The 23,191-nt window shown below is 41.9% G+C and overlaps 1 long non-coding RNA gene across 1 annotated transcript; it reads left to right on the forward strand.

Moving 5' to 3' along the window:
• Positions 1-3,817: 3,817 nt before the first annotated feature.
• LOC120979364 lies at positions 3,818-19,452 on the forward strand. Its single transcript, XR_005774276.1, has 3 exons — positions 3,818-3,828; positions 17,997-18,000; positions 19,347-19,452. It is a non-coding gene; the product is annotated as an uncharacterized LOC120979364 (long non-coding RNA).
• The last annotated feature ends 3,739 nt before the right edge of the window (positions 19,453-23,191 follow it).

Raw genomic sequence — 23,191 nt, forward strand, 5'->3', positions numbered from 1 at the left:
GCTTTGCAATTTTAAGAGTGCTGCATCCCTCTGCAAGATATCTCACTATTTTTGACTTTTCTGAGCCTGTCAAGTCCTTCTTTTGACCCATTTTGCCAAAGGAAAGGAAGTTGCCTAATAATTATGCACACCTAATATAGGGTGTTGATGTCATTAGACCACACCCCTTCTCATTACAGAGATGCACATCACCTAATATGCTTAATTGGTAGTAGGCTTTCGAGCCTATACAGCTTGGAGTAAGACAACATGCATAAAGAGGATGATGTGGTCAAAATACTCATTTGCCTAATAATTCTGCACGCAGTGTAAGCAGAAAGTGGCTGAAATGTTACCGAATTACCGCAAGTCGGAAAGGATGCAGCAGTTCCAAAATAAATTAAAAAGTATGCTTTACACAGCGTATAAGGCTGATGTCACAGCACAACGGGAATCTAACAGGGGAAGAGGTGAAAGTAATCCTCCTCCTCCCACGACCACGCCGGCAAGGACAGGACGCTTTACAGACGTGTTGTTGATGGAGGACATGCAGAGCTTTTTAAGTCCTACGCATCGCCACAGCCCTTTGGGGTCCACCCTCAGAGAACGACTCGACCGACAGGTAGCAGACTACCTCGCCTTAACTGCAGATATCGACACTCTGAGGAGCGATGAACCCCTTGACTACTGGGTGTGCAGGCTTGACCTGTGGACTGAGCTATCCCAATTTGCGATAGAACTTCTGGCCTGCCCCGCTTCAAGTGTCCTGTCAGAAAGGACCTTCAGTGCAGCAGGAGGTATTGTCACTGAGAAGAGAAGTCGCCTAGGTCAAAAAGGTCTAGATTACCTCACCTTTATTAAGATGAATGAGGGATGGATCCCGAAGGGACTGACAGTGGGCGATACATTCGACTAAAAAAGGCCTGATGAGATGATCTGCCTTGGGATAAAAATGGTCCACACGCTGCTGTATTTTATCTCTGAATGCCGGATGACTTGCGTGACTTATCCGTCACCAACTAGGATTCAAGCCGCAATGTTTAGGGCACTTTCTGCCTGGGAAACAAACATCATTTTTTCTGGCCACTGCTACAGCAGCGGCTGCAACAATAGCTTATTTTTCAGGCATGTGTACATGCCTAATTTTTCTGGCCTCTGGTGCTGCACTGTGGCTTCAAAAACCAAACAAAAAAAAAAGGCACATACATGTGTCAATTCCCCCTCGTGATCGTTACCTTGTCGTGGTGAAGGGGCTTGCGTATAACAATATAGCGACCACCTCTATGAGTGTGTTGGCAATGGCAATATTGGCACACCCCAGATAATAAGGTCGTTGCTTCATTGTGAACAGACCAAAAGCGATCGGCTGGATAATTTTGCATAGAAAAAACATTCATTTTCTTTGTGATCATCTAAGGTGATCATTAAAGCCTACTAGGCCAACAATGGGCCCACACTGCAGAATCATTGTTTTCTGGGTCACTTAACTGTCACTGAACTACCTCAGCACGACCATAGGCTTTGAAAAAACCCCATCGCCTGCAATCTCCCAAACGTGCACACGAGCACAGTCATAACTACACCAAGATTGACGCATAGAGGTATAAAATTTATGTCATGAGTCTATCAACTATTGACAACTCTTTGCGGTTGTCTAAAATCTATTCCATACACGTCCCCTGATAGGGGACGTAACAGGGATTAAACTGATAGGAGTGGTGTGTTAAGTAGTACTATTCCTATCAGTTTAATCCCTGTTACGTCCCCTATCAGGGGACGTGTATATGGCATCGATTTTAGGAATCGGGAGATGGAAAAAGATGCTTGGTCGGTCCTCCTACTTCAAATTTGGGGCACTGTGCGTGCAATCTAATGTGCCACCAGATAGGAGTGGTGTGTTAAGTAGTACTATTCCTATCTGGTGGCACATTAGATTGCACGCACAGTGCCCCAAATTTGAAGTAGGAGGACCGACCAAGCATCTTTTTCCATCTCCCGATTCCTAAAATCGATGCCATATACACGTCCCCTGATAGGGGACGTAACAGGGATTAAACTGATAAGAATAGTACTACTTAACACACCTAATAATAATAATAATAATGATAATAGTGGACGTAACAGGGATTAAACTGATAGGAATAGTACTACTTAACACCTTATAATAACGCAGAGAGAGGAGTCTGAAGAAGAGGAGTTAGAGGAGGAAGGTGGCTTTGAGGAGGTGGAAGACCAACCACAGCAGGCGTCCCAGGGGGCTTGTTGTCAACTTTCGAGGACCCTTGGTGTTGTACGTGGCTGGGTGGAGGAAGAGACCTTCAATGACATCAGTGAGGACAAGGAACGGGACATGGCTAGCTTGGTATCCAACCTTGTGCAAATGGGGAGTTTGCAGTTGTGCAAATGGACTGTTTGCGGTTGTTTGCGGTGCGTTAAACGGGGAGTTTGGTCTATCACTGTGAAGCGGGCGTAACCCTTACACTACCTGATCAATACAACATCATACCTGATGTTTTAAAGCACGTTATTCCAAACAATTTAGGAATTTTAGGTGATTTATGCCCTTTGTGGATTAAAACCAGACTCTGCGTCAACTATGTAATTTTCCATGGGAGTTTTGCCATGGATCCCCCTCCGGCATGCCACAGTCCAGGTGTTAGTCCCCTTGAAACAACTTTTCCAACACTATTGTGGCCAGAAAGAGTCCCTGTGAGTTTTAAAATTCGCCTGCCTATTGAAGTCTATGGCAGTTCGCCCGGTTCGCCCGTTCGTGAACATTTGAGGAAATTCACGTTCGCCGTTCGCGAATGGAAAATTTTATGTTCGCGACATCTCTACAGGTAAACACCCTCAAAAAAATAAAATAAAAACTGCGCTAAAAAAGTTTTTTTTGTCACCTTACATCACTAAAAGTGCAACACCAAGTGATCAAAAAGGCATATGCCCCCCAAAATAGTACCAATCAAACAGTCATCTCATCCCGCAAAAATGATACCTTAACTAAGACAATCGCCAAAAAAAAAACAAAAAAATATGGCTTTCAGAATATGGAGACACAAAAACATGATTTTTTGGGTTTCAAAAATGCTGTTATTGTGTAAAAGTTAAATTAAAAAAGTGTACATATTAGGTATCGCCACGTCAATTTTTTTTAAAATAAAAAGTGTGTCAAGAAAGCCATTTTTGTCACCTTACATCTCAAAAAGTGTAATAGCAAGTGATCAAAAAGTAAAATAGTACCAATCAAACCATCATCTCATACCGAAAAAAATGAGCCCCTACATAAAAGAGTCACCCAAAAAATAAAAATAAATATGGCTTTCAGAATATGGAGACACTAAAACTAATTTTATTTTCAAAAATGTTTTATTATGTAAAACTGAAACAAACAGCCAAAAAATATATATTGGTATATTTGGTATTGTCGCGTCCGTAACAATCTGCTCTATAAAAATACCACATGATCTAACCTGTCAGATGAACATTGTAAAAAACAAAAAATAAAAATGGTGCAAAAACAGCTATTTTTTGTTACCTTGCATCACAAAAAGTGTAATATAGAGCAACCAAAAATCATATGTACCCTAAAATAGTACCAACAAAACTGCCACCTTATCCTGTAGTTTCCAAAATTGGGTCATTTTTTTGGAGTTTATACTCTAGGAGTGCATGGGGGGGGTCTTCAAATGTGACATGGCATCTTAAAATTATCCGAGTGAAATCTGCCTTCCCAAAACCATATGGCATTCCTTTCATTCTGTGCCCTGCCGTGTGCCCATACTGCAGTTTACAACCACATGTGGGGTGTTTCTGTAAACTACAGAATCAGGGCAAAAAATATAGAGTTTTGTTTGGCTGTTAACGCTTGCTTTGTTATTGGAAAAAGTGGATTAAAATGGAAAATATGCCAAGAAAATGAAATTCTGAAATTTCATCTCCATTTTCCATTAATTCTTGTGGAACACCTAAAGGGTTAACAAAGTTTGTAAAATCAGTTTTGAATACCTTAAGGGGTGTAGTTTTTAAAATGGGGTCATTTTTGGCTGGTTTCTGTTATGTAAGCCTCACAAAGTGAATTCAGACCTGAACTGGTCCGTAAAAAGTAGGTTTTGGAAATTTTCTGAAAAATTTCAAGATTTGCTTCTAAACTTCTAAGCCTTCTGATGTCCTCAAAAAATAAAATGGCATTCACAAAATGATCCAAACATGAAGTAGACATATGGGGAATGTAAAGTAATAACTATTTTTGTAATAATTACTATCTATTATAGACGTAGAGAAATAGATATTTGGAAATTTGCTAATTTTTTCACATTTTTGGTAAATTTGGAATTAAAAAAAAATATAAAAATGAAATTTTTTGACCCAATTTTACAACTGTCATGAAGTTCAATATGTGACGAGAAAACAGAATGGCCTGGTTAAGTAAAAGTTTTTTAAAGATATCACCACATATAGTGACACATGTTAGATTTGCTAAAAATGGCCTGGTCCTTAAGGTGAAAAATGGCAGGGTCCTTAACCACCTCAGCTCCCCTAGCTTAAAAACCCTTAATTACCAGACCACTTTTTACAATTCTGCACTACACAACTTTCACGGTTTATTGCTCGGTCATGCAACTTACCACCCAAATGAATTTTACCTCCTTTTCTTCTCACTAATAGAGCTTTCATTTGGAGATATTTCATTGCTGCTGATATTTTTACTTTTTTTGTTATTAATCGAAATTTACCGAAATGTTTGCAAAAAAATGACATTTTTCACTTTCAGTTGTAAATTTTTTTTTTTAAAACTACATTTCTATATAAATTTTTCTCTAAATTTATTGTTCTACATGTCTTTGATAAAAAAAAATGTTTGGTTAAAAAAAAATGGTTTGGGTAAAAGTTATAGCGTTTACAAACTATGGTACAAAAATGTGAATTTCCTCATTTTGAAGCAGCTCTGACTTTATGAGCACCTGTCATGTTTCCTGAGGTTCTACAATGCCCAGACAGTAAAAACACCCCACAAATGACCCCATTTCAGAAAGTAGACACCCTAAGGTATTCGCTGATGGGCATAGTGAGTTCATAGAACTTTTTATTTTTTGTCACAAGTTAGCGGAAAATTATGATTTTTTATTTTTTTTATTTTTTCCCCTTACAAAGTCTCATATTCCACTAACTTGTGACAAAAAATAAAAACTTCCATGAACTCACTATGCCCATCACAAAATAACTTGGGGTGTCTTCTTTCCAAAATGGGGTCACTTGTGGGGTAGTTATACTGCCCTGGCATTTTAGGGGCCCTAATGCGTGAGAAGTAGTTTGAAATCAAAATGTGTAAAAAATGCCCTGTGAAATCCTAAAGGTGCTCTTTGGAATGTGGGCCCCTTTGCCCACCTAGGCTGCAAAAAAGTGTCACATATGTGGTATCGCCGTACTCAGGAGAAGTTGGGCAATTTGTTTTGGGGTGTCTTTTTACACATGCCCATGCTGGGTGAGATAAATATCTTTGTCAAATGACAACTTTGTATAAAAAAAATGGGAAAAGTTGTCTTTTAGAGAGATATTTCTCTCACCCAGCATGAATATAATGTAAAAAGACACCCCAAAACACATTGCCCAACTTCTCCTGAGTACGGCGATACCACATATGTGACACTTTTTTGCAGCCTAGGTGGGCAAAGGGGCCCACATTCCAAAGAGCACCTTTAGGATTTCACAGGGCATTTTTTACACATTTTGATTTCAAACTACTTCTCACGCATTAGGGCCCCTAAAATGCCAGGGCAGTATAACTACCCCACAAGTGACCCCATTTTGGAAAGAAGACACCCCAAGGTATTTCGTGATGAACATAGTGAGTTCATGGAAGTTTTTATTTTTTGTCACAAGTTAGTGGAATATGAGACTTTGTAAGAAAAAAAATATAATAATAATCATCATTTTCCGCTAACTTGTGACAAAAAATTTAAAAATTCTAGGAACTCGCCATGCCCGTCACGGAATATCTTGGGGTGTCTTCTTTCCAAAATGGGGTCACTTGTGGGGTATTTATACTGCCCTGGCATTTTAGGGGACCTAATGCGTGAGAAGTAGTTTGAAATCAAAATGTGTAAAAAATGCCCTGTGAAATCCTAAAGGTGCTCTTTGGAATGTGGGCCCCTTTGCCCACCTAGGCTGCAAAAAAGGGTCACATATGTGGTATCGCCGTACTCAGGAGAAGTTGGGCAATGTGTTTTGGGGTGTCTTTTTACATATACCCATGCTGGGTGAGATAAATATCTCTCTAAAAGACAACTTTTCCCATTTTTTATACAAAGTTGGCATTTGACCGAGATATTTATCTCACCCAGCATGGGTATATGTAAAATGACACACCAAAACACATTGCCCAACTTCTCCTGAGTACGGCGATACCACATATGTGACACTTTTTTGCAGCCTAGGTGGGCAAAGGGGCCCAAATTCCAATGAGAATCTTTACGATTTCACAGGGCATTTTTTACGCATTTGGATTCCAAACTACTTCTCACGCTTTAGGTCCCCTAAAATGCCAGGGCAGTATAAATACCCCACAAGTAACCCCATTTTGGAAAGAAGACACCCCAAGGTATTCCGTGATGGGCATGGCGAGTTCCTAGAATATATTTTTTTTTGGCACAAGTTAGCAGAAAATGTTTTTTTTGTTTTTTTTTCCTCTTACAAAGTCTCATATTCCACTAACTTGTGACAAAAAATAAAATTTTACATGAACTCTCCATGCCCCTCACGAAATACCTTGGGGTGTCTTCTTTCCAAAATGGGGTCACATGTGGGGTATTTTTACTGCCCTGGCATTTTAGGGGCCCTAAAGCGTGAGAAGAAGTCTGGAATATAAATGTCTAAAAAAATTTACGCATTTGGATTCCGTGAGGGGTATGGTGAGTTCATGTGAGATTTTATTTTTTGGCACAAGTTAGTGGAATATGAGACTTTGTAAAAAAAAAAAAAAAAAAATAACAAAAAAAAAAATCTATTTCCATTAACTTGTGCCAAAAAAATGTCTGAATGGAGCCTTACAGGGGGGTGATCAATGACAGGGGTGTGATCAATGACAGGGGTGTGATCAATGACAGGGGTGTGATCAGGGAGTCTATATGGGGTGATCACCCCCTGTTATTTATCACCCCCCTGTAAGGCTCCATTCAGACGTCTGTATGTGTTTTGCGGATCCGATCCGTGGATCCGTAAAACACATACGGAGGTCAGAATGGAGCCTTACCGGGGGGTGATCAATCTCAGGGGGTGATCAGGGAGTCTATATGGGGTGATCAGGGGTTAATAAGTGACAGGGGGGGTGTAGTGTAGTGGTGCTTGGTGCTACTTATTACAGAGCTGCCTGTGTCCTCTGGTGTTCGATCCAAGCAAAAGGGACCACCAGAGGACCAGGTAGCAGGTATATTAGACGCTGTTATCAAAACAGCATCTAATATACCTGTTAGGGGTTAAAAAAATCGCATCTACAGCCTGCCAGCGAACGATCGCCGCTGGCAGGCTGTAGATCCACTCACTTACCTGTAGTTCCTGTGAACGCGCGCGCCTGTTTGCGCGCGTTCACAGGAAATCTCGCGTCTCGCGAGATGACGAGTATATGCGTGACTTTGCCTGAGTGAGCCGCCTCCGGAACGCGATCCTGCGTTAGGCTGTTAAGGTATCAATCTAAAACTTCTTCCCCTGAACTGCCACTGTCACAGACAGTGTAAAGTCTGCTAATGCTGGCAAGGGACCAATTAGAGTGGTCCCTTGCCGGCAATCCCTCCAATTGGTTAGTCTGTGCAGACTAACCAATTGGAGCGGGGCACTGTAAAAATGCAGTTTTCAGGCTCTAATCTGCACTCTGCAGATCAGAGCCTGAAATCAGGTACTAGCAGCTTCGTGCCGCCAATCTGTGCCCTTCCATCTGTGCTCTCCCTGCCCCTGATCTGTGCCTGCCTGCCCCCTGATGTGTGCTGCCTGTCCCCAGGTAGAGCAGGCATAAATCCTAGTGTCTAGATGTGCTAAGCAAACAGACATACCCAGTTACAGCAAAAGGTGGCTCCACAAAGTATTGACCTCAATGTGAATACTTATTTACATTAAAGTTCTCTTTTTCTTTTAAACCTATGTAACATCCGTCAGCATGACCAACCCTATTAAACCAGGTACAGTATATGGCCCGGTAGGGTTGATCATGGTGACAAAACCGATATTCTGATTATTTATTTCTGTGGTCCCATTCCCCAGAAAAGCATGTGCTATATTCTTTCTATTTTCAAATGGATTTAATAGTACTCTATATAACGTTCAAAGTTTGGAGAAATCCTCGGTCTTCATGTTGCTTGATTAGTACAGGGGTCTCTCAAAACATAGGAACCACAGCAACTCAGCCACAAAGTGGCAGACCAGGTAGAGTACCAGAGCAGGGTCGCTGTCATGTTACACATGCATGGTTTGCCTTTTTATTCTGTGTGTCCCTTCTCTCTTCCCCTCCTGCTGTCCTCTCTGTACAGTCTCCTCCCCTCTCTCCCTTGCATTCTGGCTTCACTCTTCATCTCAGCCACATGTATCCTGTTAGCTGCTCACACCAAGATTTTTTGACCTATCCATTTGTTCATCGGTGTATGATCTGCACAGTTTGTAATAAACTTCTTCATGATCTAGAAGGTGTTGTTTGGATCGAGTCACTGTCAGCCAATTCAACTAAGATTAATGGTTACTGCTATCTCATCACAACTGTCAGTTTCAGAGATCACACTTTCAATGCTTAGATTGGAGAGGCAGAACAGCCAAGAAATCTGCCACCAGTGCAGAGCTTGCTCAGGAATGGCAGCAGGCAGGTGTGAGCGCATCTGCATGCACAGTGAGGCGAAGACTTTTGGAAGATGGCCTGGTGTCAAGAAGGGCAGCAAAGAAGCCACTTCTCTCCGGGACAGATTGATCTTCTGCAGAAAGTATGGTGAATGGACTGCTGAGGACTGGGGCAAAGTCATATTCTCTGATGAAGCCTCTTTCCGATTGTTTGGGGCATCTGGACAAAGGCTTGTCCGGAGAAGAAAAGGTGAGCGCTACCATCAGTCCTGTGTCATGCCAAAAGTAAAGCATCCCGAGACCATTCATGGGTGGGGTTGCTTCTCATCCAAGGGAGTGGGCTCACTCACAATTTTGCCCAAAAACACAGCCATGAATAAAAAATGGTACCAAAACACCCTCCAACAGCAACTTCTTCCAACAATCCAACAACAGTTTGGTGAAGAACAATGCATTTTCCAGCACGATGGAGCACCGTGCCATAAGGCAAAAGTGATAACTAAGTGGCTCGGGGACCAAAACGTTGACATTTTGGGTCCATGGCCTGGAAACTCCCCAGATCTTAATCCCATTGAGAACTTGTGGTCAATCCTCAAGAGGCGGGTGGACAAACAAAAACCCACTAATTCTGACAAACTCCAAGAAGTGATTATGAAAGAATGGGTTGCTATCAGTCAGGAATTGGCCCAGAAGTTGATTGAGAGCATGCCCAGTCGAATTGCAGAGGTCCTGAAAAAGAAGGGCCAACATTGCAAATACTGACTCTTTGCATAAATGTCATGTAATTGTCGATAAAAGCCTTTGAAACGTATGAAGTGCGTGTAATTATATTTCACTACATCACAGAAACAACTGAAACAAAGATCTAAAAGCAGTTTAGCAGCAAACTTTGTGAAAACTAATATTTGTGTCATTCTCAAAACTTTTGGCCACGACTGTATATGGACACTGGAATATAGCAGCAAAGCACAGTGCAAGCCTCCATACTCCAGCCAACAAGCAAATCTCAGCATATGATTCATCAGTTTTCAGCACAGATTGATTGCAAGGACTGTTCATGCAACTGTTTATATAATCAGCTTCTACATTGTTTCTGTATTGCCACATGCATTTCTACCTGCAAGTGAATCTAAGCTCTGTATGCAAACGAAAGTAACTTTGCAGCAGCCATTACTATACTATTCCCTCTTGCTCCCCTCCCCACTGGTTGCCTAGGAAACCCAATCCTCTGGCCAAAACATTGATACATTTCTATGCAAACACATAACCTCGTAATTTAACCCTCTGCTTATCATCGCAATGCACCAGCAAGGCAATGTACAATCTGAGGAATCTAATACACAGCAAGAACCTGAACTTCCTTCAGATCAGGAGTTAGATCCTAAAAGCCACATAAAACAAAAACGTTTAGTAAAACCAACCTGGAAAGTTCAACTGAACTATGAGGCTGTGTAACATCAGCCACTTATGGTCTAATGCTATTAAATGCATGTCAGCTCTGTCTCAACCAACTCATGAGGTATTGCACCTAGAGGTTGCTGTTAAGCAATTGAATGCTGCTTATGAGAACTATCAAAGACTGTCTGCCAAATATGCTGATCTCTTAAAGTGGTACAACACAGAAGATTCCTTACAAGAATTAAAGGAATTGAATGAGCTCAATCTTGCAAGAGACGATTTAGTAATACAAACAAGGACATCTCCATTAATCCAGATCCCATCTCTCCACAATTTCTAAGCACTCCACACGATCTTCCAAATCCTTAAGATCAACATCTTCTACTCTCAGCCAACAACTCATCAAAGCCCGCGCTGATGCAGAAGCTTCTAAAATACAGGCAGCCTTCGCCCAAGAGAAAGCAGAGATGGAAGCTGAAGCTGCACGGATGGAAGCTGAAGCTGCACGGCAGAAAGCAGAGATGGAAGCTGAAGCTGCAAGGAAGAAAGCACAGAGAGAAGTTTTGGAAAAACAATGTGAGCATGCCAAAGACATGGCAAGACTAAGAGTCTTAGAGCAGGCCGCAAATGATAATGAAAAAGGTATCAGTAGCAGTCACTCTGTTACATCTTATGCATCAGATTAATCACGGACCTCTTTAGAACTCCCTCACTCTGTCATAGCAGCCAAAGCACTCAACCAAGGTGTTTTCTCTGCACCTACTGCACTTTCCCAAGCGGCGGAAACTGGTACGGATAGAAAAGACTTTCTACCTTACTATGGCACTAACCAGCTACCTCCTAACAAACCCACTACTATACAGCTGCAACCCAACACACACTTGAACTGTAAACCAGATCCAGTGTTGAACATCTTAGCACCATCCTATGTGCCCAAGTCATTTAACATCAGTGTACCAGCCACTGCAACTAACTCTGTCCCACCTGCAACTGTATACCCAAAGTCTGAAAACACAGACATGTCACAGTTTGCTAAATACATGCTTCGCGGAGAACTCACTAGGACGGGCCTCACCACATTTGATGACAAACCAGAAGATTACAGAGGCTGGAAATTCACCTTTAAAGCCACAATCAGCGAGCTAGACATCACTGCTGCAGAATAATTGGATCTACTCATCAGGTGGCTAGGTACCCAGTCTGCCGAACGTGTCAAGAGACTCAAAACAGTTTACACTTCCAATCCTGCTGCAGGTCTCGACGCTGCTTGGGACAGACTTGAACGTAGCTTTGGCAGCTCTGAGGCCATCGAAGATGCCTTATTCAAAAGGTTGCAAGGCTTCCCAAGGATTACAGCTAAAGACAATCTAAAGGTTCAAGAACTCAGTGATCTTCTACTAGAGCTTCAACTAGCTAAGGCTGACACCTTCCTACCTGGACTTAGTTACCTTGACACCCCTCATGGCATCAACCCTATTGTCCTTAAGCTACCATATGGCATTCAAGAAAAATGAGTTAGTCAGGGATCAACTTACAAGAAAAAATACGGAGTTGCCTTTCCTCATTTTTCCTACTTCTATGACTTCATAAGGGAAAGCTTGGACTCAAAGAATGACCCAAGTTTCTTATATGGTGACTGTTAATGTTTATCGTGAATATTGGCACTTTGAGAATTTGCGAATATCTAGAATATAGTGCTAGATTTTTTTATCATCAGTACCCATGATCCCTCACTGCTTCTTGCTTGTGGGCCAATGAGAAGGCTGCAATATCTTTGACTTTAGGAGCAGTGTTGATCACAAATTTTGGTATCGTAAATTTTTAAGGAAATAATGACTGGAGATCACGAATTCTCGAATATATGATGAAAGCTGTAATGGCACCGGACGGGGTTAAAAGCAGAGTGTGCTTGGCGTGTATGCTGACTTGCATTCCCTGGACTTTGTGTGGCTGTCATGGCCCATGAACAGGTAGGAACTAGTGTTAGGGACCACTCATTAGAGGCGACCTTGACGTGGTGAGTGGCTTATTACGCTTTGGCCAAAATGTACACCAATGCCTCATCCAGCATGAAGGAATACTGGATGTAGAGTGCTATCACATTTGTATTTTCCATTTGTATATGATGAATATTTGCCCAAATATTCTCAAAATATCGCAAATTTGAATATTACCCCTGCCGCTCATCACTGGTGACTGTAACCCTCTCAGTCCACCTCCTCCAGGACTTGCAAACATACGTATAACGCACAGAGACTGCAGGGGCCCAGTATCAGTGAAGAGAACTGATGTTCAACCTGCACCCGCTACGGTTCTTCAAAGGACTGGGCAAAACAAGAAACTTGAGGATCCAATCCCTCTGATGATCATGCTGTCAGTGGTAAGGAATTCCAACTAGGGTCTGACCTTTCCATCACGCAAGGCAGCCTTGGATTGCTGTGGGATGTTAAACAAGACACGTTCACATTTCAAACATCAGTCTTTGATAAGCCCTTCACAAAACGAGGAGTACTGTCTGCAGTAAACAGTATCTATGATCCCTGGGGATATATAGCACCCTTTACTATTCAGGGCAAGATATTACTCAGACAACTTACTTCAGAGAACACTTACTGGGAAACCCCTTTACTCAAAGAGAAACAAAAAAGGTGGGAATCCCGGAAGCAGTCCATCCAGGCATTGGAACAGTTTAGGATACCACGATTTTACACTCTTGCGTCCTTGAAGAATGCCACCAGACTAGAGATCCATGTCTTCTCTGATGCATCCATGGAAGCCATAGCTGTGGTAGCCTATCTCCGGGTTGTACACCCCAACGGGGAAATAGGTGTAGGATTCGTCATGGGCAAGGCCAAGCTAACTCCAAAGCCTGCACATACTATCCAAGACTCGAACTCTGTGCAGCCATGTTAGCTATTGAAATTGCTGAGCTTATAAAGCACGAAACAGACTTCAACATCGACTTCTTTGACTTTTACACAGACAGCAAAATCATGCTAGGATACATACACAATCAAACAAGACAGTTCCATGTGTATGTCGGCAATCGAATGGAACGCATTAGGAAATTCCCCATTCCCGAGCAGTGGCACTATGTACCCACTGATCTTAACCCTTCCAACCGAGGCAGTCGTGCAGTACCTGCTGCTGCTTTTCTGGATACATCATGGATATCTCCACCAGTACTCGTGAATGACAAATTCTTCTCAAACCCTGTAGAGTTCACCTTTGAACTTATCCATCCGGAGTCCGATAAGGAAATCAAGGCAGTGGAGGCGAAGGTGAAACTGAAATCCCACCGACCTGATGCGACGAGAGGTAAGAAGGACTGGTGCATGTTGCTACCTTTCCCTCTGAAGATGGACTCACGGATCTATCTTCCTCCTAACGCTGTCAACACTTTAAAGAGCACGTCTACAAGTATTGTAGTAATGTTTTCCTTGTTGAATTTTTGTTGTTCCTTTTCGTTGTGCAGATTTTCCAGAAGAAGAAACATCTATTATTCATGGACTTAACTAAAGTTTATTATTGTTATTAGAAATCATAGATTTTGACAGGGAGTGTCATGCTACACATGCATGGTTTGCCTCTTTATTCTGTGTGTCCCTTCTCTCTTCCTCTCCTGCTGTGCTCTCTGTACAGTCTCCTCCCCTATCCCTTGCATTCTGGCTTCACTCTTCATCTCAGTCACATGTATCGTATTAGCTGCTCACACCATGATTTTGTGACCTATCCATTTGTTCATCGGTGTATGATCTGCACAGTTTGTAATAAACTTCTTCACGATCTACAAGGTGTCGTTTGGATCGAGTCACTGTCAGCCAACTCAACTAAGATTTATGGTTACCGCTATCTCATCACAACTGTAAGTTTCAAGATCACCCTTTTAATGTTTAGATTGGAGAGGCAGAACAGTTGCTGAGTGCTGAGGCGCCTAGGACATATAAGTTACCAAAGTTCTGCTGACTCAATAACTTCAGAGATCCAAACCTCTTCTGTCATTAACTCCAGCACTAAAACTGTCATGGCATGGCTGAACAGCTGCAGGCAAGCCTTACATAACCAAAGACAGCGTGAAGAGAATGTAAAGTATGCCACCACTGACTGTGGAGCAGTGGAAACATTCTGTGAAGTGACAAGTCGCACTTCACTATCTTGGCAGTGTGATGGAGGAGTCTAGGTTTGGCGAATGTCAGGAGAACGTTACCTGCCTGATTGCATTATGTCAACTGTTAACTTTGACAGAGGAGAGATAATGCTATAGGGTTGTTTTTCAGGAGAAGGCCTTCAATATACCAAATGTTTTGGACAACTGTATTCTCCCAAATCTGCAGGAAGAGTTTGGGGAAGGACCTTTTCTACTCTAGCATTAATGCTCCACTACACAAAAGCAAGGTCCATATAGGCATGATGGTTGGATGAGTTTAGTGTGGAAGAACTTAACTATCTCACACAGACCCCTCACTTCAACCCGATTGACCTCGTTGGGATGAACTATAACAGAGATTTTGAGCCAGACCCTCTCCTTCAACACATCAGTCAGACCTAATATATATTCGATTTGGTAGAGCAGCTTGCCTGTTGCACAGTGATTTAAAAGGACAAGAATAAATGCAATGTGGCATTTTTGAGACTAGAGGGTCTCAATAGGAATCAATTATATAGTTATGGTTTAATACAGGGTGGGCCATTTATATGGATACACCTTAATAAAATGGGAATGGTTGGTGATATTAACTTCCTGTTTCTGGCACATTAGTATATGTGAGGGGGGAAAATTTTCAACATGGGTGGTGACCATGGCGGCCATTTTGAAGTCGGCTATTTTGAATCCAACTTTTGTTTTTTCAATAGGAAGAGGGTCATGTGACACATCAAACTTATTGGGAATTTCACACGAAAAACAATGGTGTGCTTGGTTTTAACGTAACTTTATTCTTTCATGAGTTATTTACAAGTTTCTCTTTCTTTACAGCCATTGACATGTTGCCGAGGTTAACACGTGAGGAGCGGATAGAAATTGTGTTGATGTCTGGTGAACGCAGTAACCGGGTCATTGCAGCAGATTTCAATGCAAGACACCCTATGAGACCACCCATCTCCCATGCTACAGTTAGCAAACTGCTTGCTAAGTTTCGTGAAACTGGTTCAGTGTTGGATTTGCCAAAATGTGGACGCATGAAATCTGTCTCTAATGAAGAAACATCAGTGGCTGTCCTAGCTTCATTCAGCAAGAGCCCACAGCGTAGCACTCGCTGCATGTCACTGGAGAGTGGCATTAGTCGAATATCCCTTCGGCGGATATTAGCTACTCACAAATGGCACCCTTATAAACTCCAGCTACTGCAGCATCTCAACGAGGATGACCCAGATCGGCGCACTGACTTTGCAGAATGGGCAAAACAAAAATTGGAACAGGACCCTCAGTTTACGCAGAAGATTTTGTTCAGTGATGAGGCAAACTTTTATGTGAATGGTGAAGTTAACAAACAAAACCACCGCTATTGGTCTGACACTAACCCACATTGGATAGATCCCTCCAAGACTGTTGGAACAAAAAAATTGATGTTATGGTGTGGTATATGGGGAACAAAGATAGTGGGGCCATTCTTCATCAATGGAAACCTCAAGGCCACTGGATATGCGAAATTTCTACATGATGATGTGTTTCCCTCTTTATGCACTGAAGCTGGCACGTTCCCTGAGTTTTTCCAGCAAGATGGTGCACCACCACATTATGGGTGTCAGGTCCGAGCATTCCTAGATGAAAAGTTTCCTGGAAAGTGGATTGGTCGTCGTGGGCCAGTTGAATGGCCCCCAAGGTCTCCCGATCTGACCCCCTTAGACTTTTATCTTTGGGGTCATCTGAAGGCAATTGTCTATGCAGCACCTAAAACTATGGATACTGGAAGCCTGTGCTAGCATTTCTCCTGCGGTGTTGCTATCAGTGTGTGAAGAGTGGGAGAAGAGGGTTGCATTGACAATCCAACACAATGGGCAGCACATTGAACACATTTTATAAGTGGTCAGAAACTTGTAAATAACTCATGAAAGACTAAAGTTACGTTAAAACCAAGCACACCATTGTTTTTCGTGTGAAATTCCCAATAAGTTTGATGTGTCACATGACCCTCTTCCTATTGAAAAAACAAAAGTTGGATTCAAAATGGCCGACTTCAAAATGGCCGCCATGGTCACCACCCATGTTGAAAATTTTCCCCCCTCACATATACTAATGTGCCAGAAACAGGAAGTTAATATCACCAACCATTCCCATTTTATTAAGGTGTATCCATATAAATGGCCCACCCTGTAGATTGATGTACTGTATGTGGGTGGGTAATTCTTCATGAGAATCCAGCTTTATAATGGTTTACAGATCACTATAACATCCTTGACCCTGATCTTTTGTCAAAAGGACACAGGTCCGCACATTTCAACTTGAAGAACTATTATAATTACACACACTTGCTGAGTTTGGCAGACATTTACAAGGTTTGGAAATACTTGAAATGCATTAGCTTCTGTGTTTTACAACCTCACATCTTGTCCAGTAAACTTTGCTAAGCTGATTCTCTTTCTGCCAGAGTGGATGTAAGAGGAATGATAGGATTACTCCATTAAGCACTGTGAATGTCTCTGTTTAAATTCCACATTTAAAAGCACTGTTATATGCCCAAGAACATGCCCTTTACATGTGCCAGTCGCTTCTTTTCTCGCTCCATCAAACGGTGATGCACTGGCAATATTAAGTGAGACAGAAATTCTCTGAAAACCGGCCTTGACTGCATATTCAGAGAGATTTTCTACATCACTCCATAATGAATGCAAAATGCTACTGGTACCTCCTGCTTTCAGATCATTAATTCAGTGCAAAACAGTTTTATCACAATGCTCTTCACACTGTGCTAGGGAAGAAGGCAAAAACTAGATCTGTACCGAGCATCACACATTAAATCTAAACTTTCGAGCCGCAAACTGGAAATGTTGTGTTATTTCCTGTTCTTAACTAAATCAGCTTTTCTTCTTATAAACAATCATTCTTGTATTGTGCACCATTTCCAGCTCCTACAATGCAAAGATATAAAATACATAAAATATAATGGTAAAGGGGGGTTAGTCACTGAAGATAAGGAAAAGGCAGAGTTATTAAATGGAAGGAGCTGATATATGTGGTGCTGGGGCTGTTAGTACATCCAGTAATATACTCACTTGGCTAACTGTAGATATGGTCCAACAAAACTTAAATAGGGTAAATGTGAACAAGGCTCTGGGTCCAGATGGATTACACCCAAGAGTGCTTAAAGAGCTCAGTTCAGTCATTGTTGTGCCCCTGTTTATAATTTTTAAAGATTCTCTAGGTACTGGTACAGTGCCAAGTTTTTGGCGCAGGGCAAACGTGGTGCCCATATTTAAACAAGGATCAAGGTCCTCCACAGGTAATTATAGACCAGTTAGTTTAACTTCAGTTGTGGGAAAAATGTTTGAAGGACTCTTATGGGATTATATACAGGCGTTTGTGACTGTAAATAATATTATAAGTGAAAACCGACATGGGTTTACCAAGGACAGAAGTTGTCAGACTAACTTGATTTGTTTTTATGAGGAGGTGAATAGTAGCCTGGACAGAGGGGCGGCTTTGGATGTAGTGTTTTTGGATTTTGCAAAGACTTTTGATACTGTCCCTCATAGACATTTAATAGGTAAAGTAAGGTCTATTGGCTTGGAAATTATGGTTTGTAATTGGATTAAAAACTGGCTGAAGGACCGTGTCCAGAGAGTTGTGGTCAATGATTCCTATTCAGAATGGTCCCGGGTTATAAGTGGTGTACCCCAAGGTTCAGTGCTGGGCCCTCCATTATTTAATTTATTTATTAATGATATCGAGGATGGGATTAATAGCACCATTTCTATTTTTGCAGATGACACCAAGCTATGTAGTACTGTACAGTCTATGGAAGATGTCCACAAACTACAAGCTGACTTGAACACTCTGAGTTATTAGGCATCAACTTGGCAAATGAGGTTCAATGTGGATAAATGTAAAGTTATGCATTTTGGTAGTAATAATCTCTGTGCGTCATATGTCCCAGGTGATGTAACACTGGGAGAGTCACTTATAGAGAAGGATTTGGGTTTCATGTAGATGTTAGATCAAATAGCAGCATACAATGTCAATCAGCGGCTTCTAAGGCCACCAGGATATTGTCATGCATCAAACGAGGCATGGACTCGCGGGGCAGGGATGTAATATTACCAATTTACAAAGCATTAGTGAGGCCTCATCTGGAATATGCAGTTCAGTTCTGGGCACCAGTCCATAGAAAGGATGCTCTGCAGCTGGAAAAAGTACAGAGGAGAGCGACTAAACTGATAAGGGGCATGGAGGGTCTTAGTTATAAAGAAATATTAAAATTATTAAATTTATTTAGTCTTGAGAAGAGACGTCTAAGGGGGAACATGAATAACCTATACAAATATATAAATGGGCCATACAAAAAATACGGTGAAAACTGTTCCATGTAAAATGCCCTCAAAAGACAAGGGGGTACTGCCTCCGACTGAAGTAAAGTTCAGTCTCCAGAAGCATCAAAGCTTCTTTACTGTAAGGACTGTGAATCTGTGGAATAGACTTCCTGAGGACGTGGTCACAGCAGGAACAGTGGACAGTTTTAAAAAGGGTTTAGATGAATTCTTAAAAGTAAACCACATTATAATGCTTATGAAAACGTGCAGAAATCTGAGTCTCATTTCCTTCTGGGGTTCGCGTCCCCACTTATCCCTTGGTTGAACTTGATGGAGTTATGTATTTTTTCAACCATTTTAACTATGTAACTATGTATATAAAAAAAATCACAATTTCTACTGTAGGCTGTAACAGATATGTTGATATGTAAATTGCCCCATGTGGTACACACCCTGTATCTTGGGGGTACTAGCATTGTCTTCATTCTGTGTTTTAATAGGTGCAGTACAGTGTATGACCATACAGGGTATTTTGTAAAAATATTGCTGACAATGAACCAGAACATCTACACTCTGGCATACAAAATGGACAAAAACTGACGTTTATTGTGAACCCAACAATACAAAAATAATAAAAATAATAATAAACCCATTATGAAATAGGTCTTCTCCTCTATAAATGGAAACAGATATACAGTGAGGAATAGAAGTATTTGAAGACCCTGCGATTTTGTAAGTTCTCCCACTTAGAAATCATGGAGGGGTCTGAAATTCACATTGTAGGTGCATTCCCACTCTGAAAGACAGAATAAAAAAATAACTTTCACATGATTTTTAAAGAATTTATTTGTCTTGCACTGATGAACATAAGTATTTGAACACCTGAGAAAATCAGTGTTAATATTTGGTACAGAAGCCTTTGTTTGCAATTACAGAGGTCAAACGTTTCCTGTAGTTCTTGACCAGGTTTGCACACACTGCAACAGGGATTTTGGCCCACTCCACACAGATCTCCTCTAGATCTGTCAGGTTTCGGGGCTGTCGCTGTGCAATATGGAGTTTCAGCTCCCTCCAAAGATGTTCTATTGGATTTAGGTCTGGAGACTGGCTAGGCAACTCCACAACCTTGATATGCTTCTTACGGAGCCACTCCTTGGTGATCTTGGCTGTGTGCTGTGGGTCGTTGTCATATTAGAAGACCCAGCCAAGACCCATCTTCAATGCTCTGACTGAGGGAAGGAGGTTGTTGCCCAAAATATCACAATAAATGGCCCCATTCATCCTCTCCTTAATACAGTGCAGTCGCCCTGTCCCCTTCGCAGAAAAGCACCCCCAAAGCATGATGTTACCACCCCCATGCTTCACAGTAGGGATGGTGTTCTTGGGTTCTACTTTGGTCTCATCTGACCACATGACTTTCTCCCATGCCTCCTCTGGATCATCTAGATGGTTTTTGGCAAACTTCCGATGGGCCAGGACATGTGATGACTTGAGCAGGGGAACCTTCCGTGCAATGCATGATTTAAAACCATGACAGCGTAGAGTTCTACCGACAGTGACCTTTGAAACTGTGGTCCCAGCTCTCTTCATGTGATTGACCAGCTCCTCCCTTGTAGTTCTGGGCTGATTCCTTGTTTCTTATCATCAGTGATACCCCACGAGGTGAGATCCTGCATGGAGCCCTAGTCCGAGGGAGACTGACAGTTGTCTTTAGCCTCTTCCATTTTCTAACAATTGATCAAACTGTTGATCTATTTTCACCAAGCTGCTTGGAAATTGCACCGTAGCCCTTTCCAGCCTTGTGGAGGTCCACAATTCTGTCTCTGGTGTCTTTTGACAGCTCTTTGGTCTTGCCAATGGTAGTAGTTGACGTCTGACTGAGGGCCCATTCACATGACCGTATGTACGGATCCGCACCCGTTCTGCAATTTTTCTGAAGGTCTGCGGATCCATTCATTTCCATGGGCCCTCAAAAGATGCGGACAGTAAACCGTGTGCTGCCCGCATCCGTTATTCCATACCACGGCTCCGCAAAAATAAACTTCAATGTCCTATACTTGTCCGCAGAAATGTTTCCGTATGTAATCCGCATTTTTGCGGATCGATGTCCGCAATTTTATTGACCCAGCCCCAAATAAAAATTGATACATTATCAGACAGGTCTGTCTGGACAAATTCAGACAGAGAAAAAACATTTTGTGGGTTGGCTGTGAGTTGCCTGACATGGCTTTCTCTGTCGAGAGGATGATAGTTCTAATCCAGGAGAGAATAGAGTTGTGGAACAGTCGTTCAGAATTGTACCACGACCGTGTCCGCAAGGACAGATCGTGGTGCGAAGTTGCCGAAATCCTTATGCCGGACGAGTGGGCAAAGGGAGATGCCAAAGTCCATAAAAGGATTAGTAAGTAAACTTATATACAAACAAACTGAAAAATGGCATGGTGTTAAACAGGCAGGAAGTGCTCAAAGCCATATGCAGTTGTGCATGTATATAGAGGGGAGCAAATCCTGCACTTGTGGCCTGTTGCTAATGGCGATCCCCAGCAAAAATGCCTACAGTGGAGGATGCCCGCATCGGACCACAAGTACCACAAATTGGAAAAAAACCTTAGCTCGCAAACCCACGTCAAGGGTCCTTATTCTCTTGCGAGTCCCTAATCTAATCTAAAAATATGGGAACTAATTAACTAAAAATATAAATTGTGGGTAAGTAACTGGCTCAATGATAGAAAACAGAGGGTGCTTATTAACGGTACACACTCAGATTGGGTCACTGTCACTAGTGGAGTACCTCAGGGGTCGGTATTGGGCCCTATTCTCTTCAATATATTTATTAATGATCTTGTTGAAGGCTTGCATAGTAAAGTATCAATTTTCGCAGATGACACTAAACTGTGTAAAGTAATTTACACTGAAGAGGACAATATACTACTACAGAGGGATCTGGATAGATTGGAGGCTTGGGCAGATAAGTGGCAGATGAGGTTTAACACTGACAAATGTAAAGTTATGCACGTGGGAAAGAATAATGCAAGTCACCCGTACATACTAAATGGTAAAACACCAGGTAACACTGACATGGAAAAGGATCTAGGAATTTTAATAAACAGCAAACTAAGCTGCAAAAACCAGTGTCAGGCAGCTGCTGCCAAGGCCAATAAGATAATGGGTTGCATCAGAAGGGACATAGATGCACGTGATAAGAACATAGTCCTACCACTTTACAAATCGCTAGTCAGACCATACATGGAGTACTGTGTACAGTTCTGGGCTCCTGTTAACAAGGCAGACATAGCAGAGCTGGAGAAGGTCCAGAGGAGGGCAACTAAAGTAATAACTGGAATGGAGCAACTACAGTACCCTGAAAGATTATCAAAATTAGGGTTATTCTCTTTAGAAAAAAGACGACTGAGGGGAGATCTAATTAATATGTATAAATATATCAGGGGTCAGTACAGAGATCTATCCCATTATCTATTTATCCCCAGGACTGTGACTGTAACTGTGACGAGGGGACATCCTCTGCGTCTGGAGGAAAGAAGGTTTGTACACAAACATAGAAAAGGATTCTTTACGGTAAGAGCAGTGAGACTATGGAACTCTCTGCCTGAGGAGGTGGTGATGGTGAGTACAATAAAAGAGTTCAAGAGGGGCCTGGATGTATTTCTGGAGCGTAATAATATTACAGGCTATAGCTACTAGAGAGGGGTCGTTGATCCAGGGAGTTATTCTGATTGCCTGTTTGTAGTCGGGAAGGAATTTTTTATTCCCCTAAAGTGGGGGAAATTGGCTTCTACCTCACAGTTTTTTTTTTTGCCTTCCTCTGGATCAACTTGCAGGATGACAGGCCGAACTGGATGGACAAATGTCTTTTTTCGGCCTTATGTACTATGTTACTATGTTACTAACCATAACCCAAGATTTATCTACGAGTACCATGAATGCTGTTCAGCTGAAGTAATCAGCAAAGAGTTCTCGAACTGCTATTCCAGCAGATCTAGGTCTTCCATGCTGATTATGGTCTAATCCAACAGATGTGGTTGTCGGAAAAGAGGCCACTTCAGATTCGGAAGGTGCATCATGAATCCTGGTGAAGTTGTGTAAAATCACACATGCCTGTATCACCAGGGTGGCATTTTGCGGACTCATTTGCAAGGTTGACATGAACACTCTCCATTTATTGGACAGTGTTCCGAAAGCACATTCAACATATCGACATGCACTAGACAGATGATAATCGAATATGTGCTTTTGCTAATCCAAATCGCGTCTAGGAAAAGCTCGCATTACATGTGGAGATAATGCAAACTCTTCATCTGCCATGATTACAAACGGAGAAGCGGAAGCAGAAGAACCGGGTAGTCGTCTGGGCTCTGGCAAGGCAAGTTGGTTGGCGCGAAGCCGATCACCCATTCTAGAAGAACAGAAGATGCGGGCATCTGCTGTGCTTCCATAGGTCCCAATATCAACAATAATAAATCTAGATATGAGAAAGTTAGCTGTCCAGTGGCTCACCAGTTTAGTAATATGGATA

This window comes from Bufo bufo, chromosome 9 (genome assembly GCF_905171765.1).
Source record: "Bufo bufo chromosome 9, aBufBuf1.1, whole genome shotgun sequence".
Taxonomy (NCBI): domain Eukaryota; kingdom Metazoa; phylum Chordata; class Amphibia; order Anura; family Bufonidae; genus Bufo; species Bufo bufo.